Source organism: Crocodylus porosus, unplaced genomic scaffold (assembly GCF_001723895.1).
Source record: "Crocodylus porosus isolate Cpor-Errol unplaced genomic scaffold, CroPor_comp1, whole genome shotgun sequence".
Classification (NCBI taxonomy): domain Eukaryota; kingdom Metazoa; phylum Chordata; order Crocodylia; family Crocodylidae; genus Crocodylus; species Crocodylus porosus.
In genome coordinates this window covers 79,924-94,130 of record NW_017728914.1, presented here as the reverse complement: position 1 = coordinate 94,130, position 14,207 = coordinate 79,924, and the positions used below count along the sequence as shown (strand labels likewise).

At 44.2% G+C, this 14,207-nt stretch overlaps 1 protein-coding gene and 1 long non-coding RNA gene across 4 annotated transcripts in view; one reads left to right on the top strand and one right to left on the bottom strand.

Annotated features, from left to right (window-relative positions):
- The window catches only part of LOC109309889 (protocadherin alpha-C2-like), a 199,010-nt gene that overhangs the window by 129,704 nt on the left and 55,099 nt on the right, over positions 1–14,207 (top strand). The window lies entirely within an intron of this gene.
- Positions 9,170–14,207, bottom strand: part of LOC109309890 — a 14,338-nt gene continuing 9,300 nt past the window's right edge. The window contains exons 2-3 of the long non-coding RNA XR_002101073.1: positions 12,547–12,553; positions 9,170–9,667 (exon numbers count right to left, since the gene is read on the bottom strand). This is a non-coding gene — a long non-coding RNA (uncharacterized LOC109309890). The remainder of the gene's footprint in view (positions 9,668–12,546; positions 12,554–14,207) is intronic.

Genomic DNA, 14,207 nt, shown 5'->3' with positions numbered 1-14,207 from the left:
GGTAATGTAGGCCCAGCACTCTTTCCTGCTTATGCAGGGGGTCGGACTCGATGATCTATTGAGGTCCTTTCCGACCCTAGCATCTATGAATCTATAATCTCCATGCTGCCATCCCTGCTGCTGCTGGGAGGGCAGGGGCAGCCTCATCAGGGTGGCGCAGGGCTTGCAGTGGCAAGGAGCTTCCTCGCCCAGCCCCAGTCCTGCCCAATTCACTCCTTTCCTATCTGTCCCTATGGGGGTCTCAATCCCCCCTCTCTTCTGGCAGACTTACCTGTGGAAACTTCTTTCCAGGCTACCTGACAACTATGTGTATGTGTGAACACACACATGCACATGGCACCCCCTGCCTGATCCCCCTTTGCCCATTCCCCCCAACTCATTGCCATCTGGAACTCTGCCAGCCTTCAGAGAGCTCTTTGCAAAAGTAGAAAATCCATGTTTCTGTGTTAAAATGAAAAATCTGTGTTTTTCTCAGTTAAAAGGGAAAATCCAAGATTTTTCCCCATTATTTTGTGGGAAATGGAAAATCTGGATCCCTGAAGATTAGAGGTGCACCAATACATTGGTCCAATATCAGATCAGCGCTGATATAAAAAAACTGTCTGTGTCAGATACTGGCCTGATGTGTCTGATAAGTTGGCTTATAAATGCTCATGTGTGCATGAGTGCATCTGCAGCACAGCACGCAGGCAATAAGGAGCACAGCCCAGCAGCTTGGAGAGTTGCATGTGGCTGGAAAGTCTGTTGTGGTGGAGGTGGGAGGTGAGGGAAGGGGCATGGAAAGGTGGATCAATGCCCCCTACAGTGAGGGAGGGAGTGGGGCTGCAGCAGGTGCTGCCCAGCCAGGGCAGGGCAGGGCGCGGGATGGAGCTGTGGCTCGTCTGAGGGACACAGGGAGTGGGGGTGGCTCCCACCACTACACGCACCCTGGGAGGGCATGTGCCCCCAGATCTGCATGGGGCAGGGCAGGGCAGGCTGCAGCTGAAGGCTGGCACCAGGGCGACGCTGGGTTCTTGCTGATGGGGAGTGGGTTGGGCTGCACTCAGGGTTGGGAGGCAGCAGCAGCACTGGGAGGGGGGCTATGATAAAACTTGGGGTGGCTACATAAAAATCAGTTATCAGCTCCTAAAATCTGTATCGGTGCACCCCTACTGAAGATGACTAAGGGGGCCATTAATGGAAAAAAAGAACATTTTATCTCTAGGTCTCCAGACAAGATGTTATAGTGACCTTAGTTCAGTTCCCAGTAGGCAGTGTACCACAACAGAGAAAACACCATAACAATTAACACTAATTGGCAGACTTAAAAGGGAGACCAGTTAGTCATAGAGTCTGAATCCCAAAAAGGCAAACACACATCTTTTTTGAGGCATAAGGGTTAGGCAGTGTCTGGAAACCTGCTGTGACTCTGCCTGTATTGTACCTGTTACATTGCGTAAATTGTCTTTATGAGTATGGACTTCTGTTTAATCATTTTGTGTTTACTACTTGAGGTTTTCTTTGTGGATTTTCACAGTGTAACAGCTATATAATTTTTAAAAAGCTATTGGGTTTATGATTAAGTTCAAGAATTTTCTGCGTCTTATTTCTCCTAGTGTAGTTCACACAATGCAAGCACTTGTAATAGGAGGTGGGGAGTTGTGTAGCTGTGTTGGTCGAAGTACACAGGCAGACAAGATTCTTTGGGTAAATGTGATGTGTTTTATTAGATCAACTAAATAGTTGGCAAAATTGTCCTTTGTTAGCTTTCGGGCACACACACCCTTCCCTATGCTTGAAGAATGATGTTTATGCCAGAAAGCTTGCAAAGAACAATTTTTCCAACTATTTAGTTGGTCTAATAAAACATATCACATTTACCCAAAAAACAGTTGTAACAAACATCCAGATATGTGCATCTGGGTCCTTTGAACATTTGAGAGTTAGATAAATCCTGGCTGGAGGTTTGCTTTAATAACTTCAGTCTAAATCTGGGAATTCTTCCTGTTGTTCCCATTTTCCCAGATTAATTTTAATTACATCTGATTCTAAGAATTCTGCATAGCTTGTTCTTTCAGCATCAGAGGTTGAGCTACAGATGGAAGTACAATATCAGTGTTTTTTCCCTAGGTTAATATTTATGTGATAATAAGCAGGTCTTAGAATAGCATGACGTGACGGTATATGTTCCCTTTATTTGTTAAAAATGAGTTGGTTAAGACAGTTGGCATGTAGCATGGGCAGATATAAGATTTTGAAAAAGGTGGTGGTAGAGACAGTGTGGTGCATCATCACATATAACACAAAACATTTTTCTCCGGTTAATGAGAAACTAGAAGATTTACTAACATGCTAGGGGCTCAGTGCTATATTATTTAGTTTAAGTTCAAAGCAACAACACCTTTATTGCAAGGTATACTAATATGCTAGCTCATGTATGTTATGTTTTTTAAACTTAATAAACTAGGCAAAAATAATCCAAAATACTGTTTTTAGTCCCATAGTGTAACAGGGGGCCATCTGACAGCCAGTTGAATTGATAACCTGCCCACCTGTCTAGGGCAGTCAGTCCACCTGTCTCGCCTGCTATGCCTTTGATGTAACTTAATGGTAGTTGTTTATAAGGCAGGAGGGCTGCCCATTTACTGCCCAATGCCAGGGGTATAATACATGGCTCTGAACCTCCCCATATTCCATGTCCCATGCTTCACAGATGGCATCACTATAGGGCTCCAGCCCCACAATGGACCTCCTTCTCTGCCCAACTGGTATTTGGACCCCACATGGATTCCTCCTTCTCAGGTGGTCTACTCCACCCTCATGCTGGGCTGCAAAGATCCCTAAGCCCTTCTCCCTCTTAGCAGTGCCCCTCTCCAGGACCTTTAGCTACACTGGCCTTGGCTTTGCCTCTAGGCCAGTTGAAACTCCAGGCCCCCAGCTCTGGCCATCCCTCCTGGTGGGTGCTCTAGCCTTTTGACCATTCTGGTCCTGGTCCCATCATTGACCAATCAAGGGTTTCTCCCATTAGGTTATTGAGGCACTTGCCCTCTCTCTCACATATAGATCCACCTTCTTGGACTCCTCCAAACCCAGGTCATTCAATCACCAAGGCTGGCCTGTGTGCAATCCTTCTGGCCCACCTGTGCAGATGCTGTTCTACACAGCCCATGTGCAGTCCTTCATGCCTGCCCATAAAAACCCTACTCTATGCAGCCTTCTCACTTGATCACTCTACTGCTTTCTCACACACCCTCACTGGGCCCACTACTCCAGTCCCTCACTGGGTCTCTCAGCCTTACACCCCTTGCATCTGCCTAGACCCCTCACCTATCACCTCTATGGATAACCTGCCAGGTCATGTGGGCGAGGCTATACAATGCCCCATACTAGCCTTTCACAAGGGAGGCACTGGTGAGGCATTTCCTGGGGACCACCCTGCCACACGCAGCCTCACCACACCATCCAGCCCTAGCAAGGTGTAGTTTTAGGTCATTCCCCATGACCAGGAATCTCCTCCATTCCCATAGTCCCTACCCTTGACCTCCAGGTGTTCTGGAAACAGCAGCTCCAGCTGGGTGATGCTATCCCTCGGTTGACTGTGGCAACTGCCTGGTTAGCTCTGAGGGTCTGGGTTTATACTGAGGCTGCCCAGCCCCATCCTCCAATCCAGGCACCCTCTTGTGGTCATGTGACTACCTTGTTAAGCCACACTGGACCTGCTGGCTGCTCCACAGCCTGTTCAAGCCTCTTAAAGTGGCAGGCACCAAAGCTGCCCTGCCACACAGTCATTACACTTAAATGTACATCTCTAACTCAGATTCATTAAACAAAATCGAGCCTTCTTGAGCATCTTGACAGTGCACTGAACACTTCACTGTCAGTAATTTTCACACGTGAGTTGACATTCACTTGAGTTTAGGTTACCATACCTGTGTTAAGTTTTTAGCCAGAACTTAAAACAGTCTGCAGGGCTGTGAAATAGAAGAGGGATATTACCAGGAATAGCTAACACACAGCAAAATTGCAGAAGAAAGGATAACTTAATTAATGGAACATCAAGACCAGTAAAGAGGAGAGAGGGTCATTAACACCTGTGGACTAAAGGGAGATTAGCAGGAATCTGGTAGATTGTAATGACCCATATAGTAAACTGACTCCCTCAGCATTGCCTAAATAGAAATGCTGCTGCATCTCTGGGGAAGTTGGTTTTAAAGTTTGGGTGGAGCAGGAATCAAAGTGGGGTGCAACTGTACCAATCCACCTCTCTCCCCATGGATCCACCTCTGTCCATGCCTCCCATTTCAAGAACTGTGATAATTATATGTCAAGTTACTGCTTTGCATAAATGGCACCCAAGTTCACCTGCAGAGTCACTGAGTAATCAGAACCTAAATCATTGCTTTGCAAAGCACACAGGGATATTAATTTGTGGATGATCAAGATAGCAACCTGATGGAACTTGGTGGGAGGAGTCTGGAGAAGTCACCAGGCAGAAGGTCTGTGTGCACTTGACTGGATGTTAGTTGCAGTTGCAGCTGCAATGAGCACATTTACACATCCAATTAATGTTACTGAATATACTCTGGTTCAATTTGAGCTGGAGTAAACTAATCCTGATGTCACCGTTTACATGTTTGGTTAAGTGTAGTAATTTATTGTGCTGCCAGACACCACTTGTATCTGACAGGACTAACCAGCAGCACAGTAAATTAGTCTAAAATGCCCCAGTTGCTGTGATGTGTAGATGGTGATGCTGATGATAATGCTGTTCATGATGATGTATGTGCTAAGGTACAGCAGGCTGAAAACTGCAGGGGTTGTGGCCCCTGCTCAGCCCACAAAGCCTGCCAAGTTTCAAGGAGATAGGTGCAGGGGTTTGGGTTTTATAAAGTTAAAAGTGAATAAAATGTGGAGACAGTGAAATGAATATTAATTTAACTGAAATAAATTTAGTCCTGGTAAAAGGCTGATGAACCTGACAAAATAGGCCCCATGTTTACCATAGAATAGGTATAGCAGAATAAAGGTTTTCTTTCCTCTTAGAGCCACTACACCTGATCTTTGACTTGGAGAAACCATGTTGAGTGGGCTGTTCCTTGTTCATGGGCTAATCCAGCTTTGGTTGTCTGCTAAGACTGTAAATACAGGGATAAACTGTTTTTAGTAGTTATGGTGCTCTTTGCCATATAGAGGTTTATCCACTGGCCACAAAACCCCATGACATAGCACTAATTTTAAGCTGTGTTCAGACCAATGATTTAACAGTAAACAACTCCATATCATAATTAAGGATTTGAGGTGAGGGGAGGGTAAATTTACATGTGCAATTGATGTAACTGAATAAACTCTGGCACAGTTCACACCAGAGTTTATTGCTCTCAGGTGCCACGTTTACATGTATGCCTGGGGCCACAGCATGTTGAGTCAGGTCAGAGCAGCCCCAGCTGGCAGGGAGCTCCAAAGTTCAGCCTGCCAGCCTGGGGCTGCTCTGACCTGGCTCAATGTGCTGCAGAGGGGCTGGCTGGGTCATGAGAGCATTGCAGGGTAAGGCTAGCCAGCAGGCAGCCAGACAGAACAGCATCTAAATGTGCATTACAGTGCACCAAATAAAACTGCTGCAGGGTACTGTCCTACAGTGCTGTTTATGAGTTTACTGTGGTCTAATAGGGCTGCATGTGTAGACACTAAGACTTTACTGCAGACCTAATTAGTCTACTCATATAGACATGCTCAGGGAGTGTAAGCCTCTAGCAAGTTCATGGCCACAGGGTGGCCATGACATCCCTGGTGGCTGTGCAGTTCCTACCTAGCTCAGGCTCTACTGCAGCCCTCTTCTCTTCACTTGTCCACCACATCTTGCTCTTATTGAAGGTTATAAAAGGGAGGCTGTCCATGGGCTCTGTGTGAGCCTGAGCTTGAGGCAATACCACTGGGCCTTTCCCAGGTCCTCTCAGTCACAGTCCTACACCCACATGCTAGCAAACCCTCTCAGCCTGCCTGTACCCCACCAGGCACCTTTCACCTTAGGGACTCCTTGTGCAGCTCCATACCTTTCCTACACCACTGTTAGCACAGAAAAACCCAGAATTCCAGACCAGCCCAGGGACTGACACAACATCTCGTTCGATGAGTGACAGAAAGGCTTTATTTACTACAAGTATTCAAAATCAAGTGAGCACAAACCAAATCAAAGTCCAGTAATTAGCTATAAGGTGATGATTTTTCACCAGGCAGGCAACAAAGAGGCCTTCTGTTTCTCTTCAACTTCTTGAGTAAGTCAGGTGCATCAGCAGCTGGTGTCAGAGAGATTTCTCACTCTTGAAGTGCATGCATGCTGTTTGCTATTTTACTACCTTTTTATGCCCTTAGTTCAGCATCTTCAAAGCATTCATTTAGTTGTGTAAATCAAGAGAGAGTCCCAAGCAGTAATTGACAGGAAAATCCTGTTAATGAACCTGCTCATTATTTGTTATCAGAAATTTCTAATTGGGATGAGTTACCTTCTTCAGTGACAAGAGGTTATCCAGCTTGGAACATATCAAGAAACTGATTAACAACCAGGAAAAACATGTGCCATTGGAAAACAAGGTAAATCATGAGAGAAGAACAAAAACAAAACTAAATCAGGAAGAGAGACTTATCACGTATGGAGAATGTCTCTTTCTGAATATAAACATGAGTTAATTGCAAAATAAATCTTTACCATACTAATTAATCAAGCATAGACATTTTACATGGTTACACACCAGACAACTAGGAACCAGCCTGAAATCATCCTGAATATAGCAAGATAAGCTGGAAGAGATACGTCATTATTCCTCCTCAGATGGCATAGCCATGAACTCACATCCTCTTGCATTATGCAGTTAGAATTAGTATTCTGTATTTTATCTTTTGTGAGTAGGCCTGAGCTCAGTCTCATCAGATCTCCCCTTGATGCCCATAAAGTATTTATGTAGCATCACCTAGATGTTCCAGCATTACCATTAAAGGCAGATACCTCTGGTATCTCCAAGGTCACGTCTTCTCGCCAGACACCCCTGTGAGCCTGCATGTATGTTCACCTTAGGAGAGCACACAGCACAGGATTCAACTCTTAAGTGCAGCTGCTGGGTCCTACATGCTAGAATACATTGTAATATTGCTAGCGGTATGCCAATAATTAAAGTCACCACAATGGGGTGGAAAGCCTTATTGAGGATGTTAGTCACAGTAGGGGACCATCCAAGTAGGCTTTCCCACCAGCGATGTTGCGTAACTTCTTTTGCCTCATCTAATAAGCTCATAACTGTCTTGCTTATATGCTATACTGTGACAACAGTGTTCTTTTCTGAATTTTGTACCTCTTGAACCTTTTGATATAAATCTGGATGGTGAATTAATTTTTGTAACTCTTCTGGAGACATCCCTAATTGGACATCACTTAAATCTGTTTTTATCAAAAATACAAAAACCCCAAGTGAAAGACTGTTGACTAAACATTTGTCTACTGAAATTAAGGTCACATCCTGAAATGTCAACAACATTACAAAAACAGAACTTTCTTCTAAAGATATATTTTGTGAGTTAACTAACACTATACCACACATGGTTCTAAAGCATACACATCCCTCCCTTATATCAACAATATTACTTTGGTTAGAATAATCTTGGTACATAGAATACTGACATTCCGCTTGATCATTACTCAAGCAAACATCTTTATAATACAAAACATAGCTTGGACATGCCTAAGCTTGTTGATTAACTCTTTCACACAGTTGCAAGTTGATTTCTTTCCAGCAGCCTTGTACTTTAGCTGCCCATTGAGAGAATATTATAGGCAAGAGAACTGTTTCATTAATGAAAACACCTAGAGGTATTATTGGGCTAGGTATTAGGATTTGCTGTGGCTGATAGCCAAGAATGGTGAGGCTCAATGTTTGTGTGGTGATATTGAATGCTGATGTAACCAATTTGGCCCAGGGATTGGTTAAATGTTTTCTTCTGATGTCTTCAGGTATATCTCCCTTTAAGGCCTGATCAACTATGTGCTTAGCAATGATATATTGCCATAGTTGTGCTTGTATGCATGTAAGGGCGGTTGAGGTATTCGCTCCTAGCCACAAGATAGCCTTTGCCAGGGTGGCACTATCAGCAGTAAGAGTATTACTTAGGCTTTGGCTTAAGTCTGCCACCTGTAGTTGTAAATGACTAACTGACTGTAAACTTTTTTGCAAGGGCGTGCCAATTTTCTGCAGGAACAATCCTAGGGTATTGCCATTACTTCTGAACTGTTGGAATTAATCACTCCCATTCCAGTTCCTGCAGCTCCAAGAACTGTGTCAACCAATCTGTTCTTTCTTTTTTCTGTGGTGACAAGGATTTCGCCTTTTAATCATTTTTCCCAACCCTTTTGTAAGGGCTGCGTAAAATTTATACACATGGGTTTCTCCTGTTTGATTAATACAGATGACAAATTGATCAAGATGCTAAAGGCATGGACAGTTGGTTGAATTCCCACATCCAATTGTACATCTGTTTTTACTACAACTGGACCCACTGTCATTTTGCATGCTTCTCCACACACCTTAACTAGTTGTGTTTTTGTCATACCATTGGGACCCCAAAATTTTCAAATACCGCTGTCTGGGCCATCTACAAGGAATGTCTTTCCAAAGGTAGCATCGCTTATGTTGTAGGAGGCAGTGTGTCGAGCCCGGGGTGGGGGGGTATAAATTTCTCAAGTAAAGTTGGATTGAGAGAAATTGGTAGTGATTGTGAGACACACATTGAATTCACCATCTGGGAATTAAGGACCAATTTAGTTGCCAATAATCAGGATTTTTAATCACAGGGGATAGAGAGGGATCAGATTTAAACTGTAAAACCAGAATATTATTTAGCTTTTTTTTCGATTGGTCAGCATCGAGGACAAGGTCTTGACTGTGCTTGCTGTGGGGATCATTTCGATAGTCAAAAAGGTGGCATAGGATGGTTCATTATTTAGATTTGCATAGACTCCTATGTCAAGACCTGGATAGTAGTCAGTAAACATCAACTTAGCGTAAGCACAATTTCCATTACACTGAGCCATCATTCCTAAGCACCTGGTAGAATTATGCTGAATCAGGTAATCAGTACTCTGTATGTCAGTTCCTTTGACTGGTTTACACCACCAAGGAACTTTAGTTATGCCAATCCAGAAGTTATGAAATATACTGCCTGGAAGTTAACTGCATCACACTGCATTTTTTTTGGTAATTTCTAACAATAATGGAGTACCACACAACAATGACAGCTTCGCTTATAGAGTGGTACACCTGAGTGGAAGTCTCCTCTGCATTCTCCTTATCAGGTGTCTCCTTGCACCAGAGGTACAAGCATCAGCAGTAGCATGAGAATTTTGAATCATAGAGTCCTTAATATCTTATTTTAATAATACCTGAAAAACATAACACAAAAGCATGGGCCTAACAGACCAAATTAATAATCCAGCATAATCACAATGTTTCCTTTAGCTTCCCTTCCAGTCTTTTAACTGTGAGGAGTGGAACCGTTTCTGGATTTTTCTTTTTGCCTCACAGATGTCTACTTGATACACAATGGGGCTAGCCTAGCTGTTGATATACACTGGACCCTTGCAGATGGGAGCAAAGGTAACTGTATCTGGGGATCGATACATGACCTGGTCTCCAAATTCTCACTCCTTGGGTCACAGCAATGAACCTAATTGCTTGTCCATTTTCTGCTGATTTTGCTTAGGCATACTGCAATTTGTTTGAGAGTTGCAGAAATCACTCACCTATAACAAATTTCCAATCCATTTGTCATTTAAGACACATGGCTGTAAGGAATCAGGGCTGGTACCTCCTAACCACCACAGTTCAGGCATTTTCATCTTCTGACCTGTGAAAGCTTCAGATGGGGAGAAGCTGTGAGCAGCCATAGATCCTCACACAGCCATTAATACAAGAGGAAGTTTGTCATGCCAGTCTGTTCCTTCCTGCTCAGACACCTTTTTCAGTGCTAGTTTCAATGTTCAGTATGTTCTTTCAACTTGTCCTGAGGATTGTGGTTGGTGTGTGATATGAAATTACTGTTTGATGTTTAGGGTCTCACACAGGATTTTAATGCATTCAGCAGTAAATTGAGGACCCTGATCTAAATCAATTTCATCAGACAAGACAAATCAGGAAAAGATTTCATTTACCAGTACCTTGACAGTAGTCATGGCATCATTTTTCCAAGTGGGAATTGCTTGGTGAAGGCATCTACAGTTACAAGGCAGTATTTGAATCCTCTTTTACTATGGGGTAGTTCTATGTAATCAACTTGCAGTCAGTGCCATGGTCCTTTAATAGGCTGATGCCCTAGTGGCCCCTTTATTCTTCATGCATCGGGGTTGTTTGCAACACAAGGTAAGCAGTTATAGATAAAATGCTCTATAACCTGTCTTATGCTGGGCCACCATCCTGCTGCTTCTAATCACGCAAGTGTCTTTTCAATCCCAAAATGTCCATCCCTGTGTGCTAGTTCAGTCATTTCTTTTCTTACCCCCTGTGGAACTACCTACACAGCATTATCATCTCCTTCCTTTTTGGCTAGCACTAAGCCCTTGGTATCTTTCCAAACTTCCCAATTTCTGTGCTTGCCTTGCTTTGTCAGTTTTTGAACTTGGGCATCACTGTCCTGTAGAGTTTTTAAATCAGGAAGCTGTGTCTGTTTACTTCGGATTGTAGCTATGGGTGGAAAATCACTTGGGACAGTCCATATCAGGCCTGTTTTGGCTCCTGCCTTTGCTTATTCATCTGCTTGTGCATTATAGTGGGCATCAAAACTTAGCTTTTTCTGGTGTGCTTTCACCCTACCAAGCTCTGTATGCCCTGTTCTTTGTTCTGCTAGCTTCCAAACATAATGTAATTTCTTTCCATGTGTAATTGGCTTGCCATCAGATGTTCTCCAGCCTTGTTTTTCCCATAAAGGGATCCAATCCAGCAATGCCCTAAGGACCCAATTTGAATCCGAAAATATAACCACATCTCGTGATTTTTCAGTGTGTTCCAAGGCAACTGCTAGAGCCATAACCTCAGCAGCCTGTGCTGTTGTGAATATGGTTCACAACTGCCCTGTATCTTTTGGCCAGTTTTAGGATTTGTGATCCCAAATCCTGTGTGGGGCTTGCCCTTGTCAGAGAAACAAGATCCATCTACAAACCATACTATGGTGTCCTCTGGTTTGGCAAGTACAAACAATTATTGAGGGGGCTCAGTTTTTCTGGTGTTATTAATATCTTAGGTAACAAAATTGCAGACAATTATGAGTGCCCTATCTCTTCATCCTCCCATTGTTCCACCAGCCATGCCATAAGGGCAAAAGGGATATGGCACGGGTGGGGGATTTTCTCTGTGGTGATATTTTTGTTCACCGCATCCAGTGGGCTAAACATGGATTAAAAACCCGCCTTCATTAACTTTTCCAAATGAAACAAAGTTAATGGGAGTATGACTGGTAGGTAATATTATAGGGCTACAGCCTATAAGATGCTCCCAGTGTTGGAGTGCCCATGTTAAGGTGAGCACTTCCTTTTCACATGGTGTATATGATTGTTCCGGGGGGTGTTAGGACCCAGGAGGCATAGGCAATTGGTCGGGGTTTTGTGCCATGATCTTGCAAAAGCACTGCACCCAGTCTGCGGTTGGTGGCGGCAAGCCGCAGCTCAGAAGCCAACTTGGGTCATGGATATGCCAGTGCTGGAGCCTGGGTTAAAGCTTGTTGCAGTGCATAAAAGGCTGACTGATGTTTGGGGCCCCATTCCCATCCTTCCCCTGCCTTAAGCAGGTGATATAAAGGGGAAGCATTGTGGGCTGGTGCATTGTGGAAGCCTTGAGGAACATGGGTAAAAGTATACTGCCTGCCCTTAAAGGTAAAGGAAAATTTATACCAGGAGTCAGAGTCAAGGGGAATTGCAAAAAATGCATTGGATAGATCCAACACAGAAAACCATTGTGCATCCCCGGCTATGGAAGCCATAACTTCAGGATATTTGGCTACTACTGGTGCCCGGGCAGGGGTAAATTTGTTAAGAGCGCAGAAATCAACAGCCAAGTGCCGTGTTTTTCCATCTGCCTTTTGAACTGGCCAAATAGGGCTGGTATTAGGGCTGGCTTGTTGCACTAAGATGCCTTGCTGGAATAGACTACTGACAGTTTCTTCCAGGCTCAGCTCTGCTCCAGCTGGGAAGCAGTGTTGTCACTGAGGAATGGGGTCTAGTCTTGTTACTTTTTCAAGGGCATTAATCTTTCCACAATCTAATTTTGATTGGGCCCAGGCCTCTGGAATGGCGTTTGCCATACTTTGAACATCAATGGGCCATTTGGGTCAGTTCAGAATTTTGTGAGCCTTAAGGGCCAAATAGCGAGTCGCTGCATGGATAAATATGGTCTCTGTGTCTTGCTCTCATGCTGCACCCAAGCTGAACATGAACTGTTGACTTAGAAAGGTCTACAACAGCCTGTAGGGTCCTTAATGCATTCATTCCTAGCATCCCAACTCCTCCTAGTGGGGCTAAGGCAAACTCAGCCTTACTTGTGGGCTTACCAACCTAGAACCGTAAGAGAGTGGAAATTGAGGCAATGGTCGAATGGCCATTAAATCCCTCAAGGGTTATAACCAGGGGATCTTTAATCTGGAAAGTCTGGAGTCCCTCACAACCTAAAATGGACAAGGATGCACTGGAATGTAAAAGCATTTGCTGCTGCCTCAGTTTCCCCAGAGATCCTGGATCTTTCCAAAAGACCTGGATCTCAGGTTGTCCCTATTGATCATGGGTTATTGGAGCAAAGGTGGTTACGGGATGGACTGGGGAGATGGGGCTGACCTAATGTTCAGTGTGAGTGGGAGCATTTGGTGAGGTAGCATTAGCGTTGCCTTGTAGGCTGAGCTCCTGGTAGCTAGCCAAGCAGCAAAAAAGCTCATGTGGGCAGTCCATCAATGGCATCTCAGGATTTGTACTGTAGTAACCGGAGCCATACCTCTGTCCTAAAAGAATCAGTAGTGTTAATTCTGGATCCATCTCTATCAGTGGGGCAGCTGCACCCATGCCCATCATGATATGTGACAACCTTAGCTTTATTCTTTTGATTGTGACCTTTCCAATGGCTCGTATCATGGGCATCACAAAGCAATGTCTGTATACTGGCTAGGGAGAGGCCAAGTGGAAAGTTAATTGCCACTAGCCTTATGTCACTATTTAGTGACTGTATTACTGCTGTTTTAAAATTGGAAGCATCATAATTGACTGGTTGACCCAGAGTTGGGGGTAGAATAACTTCTGATTAATGGGCTAAAATTTTTCTTTCATCAGGAAAGAAGTCTGGGTGTTCTCTGTACAGGCTTTTGTTTTTCAGAATAAAACAAGCCCAACATATCTTCTGGCCGAAAATACTGAATAACTCACTTCAGAGCTTCTATGGGATCCGCATTTAGTCCAAATTTAATCTCGCTGGGAAGTCCAGTGTAGTCAGTAGGTTGCATAGATTCTCTGAGTAAAGCAGGTAAATCAAACTGGAAATGGAAGGTAGGCATGTTATAGAGAGTTGTTAGCCAGTCTAAAACAGTAGAGCTATTTAAAGGGCCAAGTCATTTAGCTAAGGCAGCTGCCTGAGCACACAGTATGGGGAACTTCATTTTCAGCATTTAGGACTTGTGTGGTATGGGTAATGACAGGTGCCACTGGTACACTTGGATTTATAGTTGCAGGGGGAGCCAAGGGAGGAGAAGATGCCAGTGGCATTTGAGATCTGTGATCCATGGTTATTGGACACAAAGGGACTGGAGGATCTGGACTATAGGGAGGTGGAGATGATTCTAGGATATTATTGGGATAGGTTTGAACCACGCTGGGATGAACTGCTGCGATAAATATCCCTGGAGGCTTTTAATTCCTCCTTAAGGACAGCAATCTGTTGATTGCACTTAGTATGATCAGCATTCTGATGCTCTGCCTGACAGTTTTGTTCTAATACTTGTCTGCCCCATCTCTCTTCTGCTGCTTCTGCCTTAGATTTCCAGTGATCTAGTTCAGTTTCCAGTTCCTTAACCTGCCTCTCTGCTTCCTTCCTTCCTTCCTTCCGCTTTGGACGCACCGGACCAGGCTCGCTTGGAGCTGCGTGGGGCGATCCCGAGCGTAAGACTCCCCGGCTTCCTATCTCTTTTCTTTTCCCACTCCCACCTGCCTAAAGGTCTCT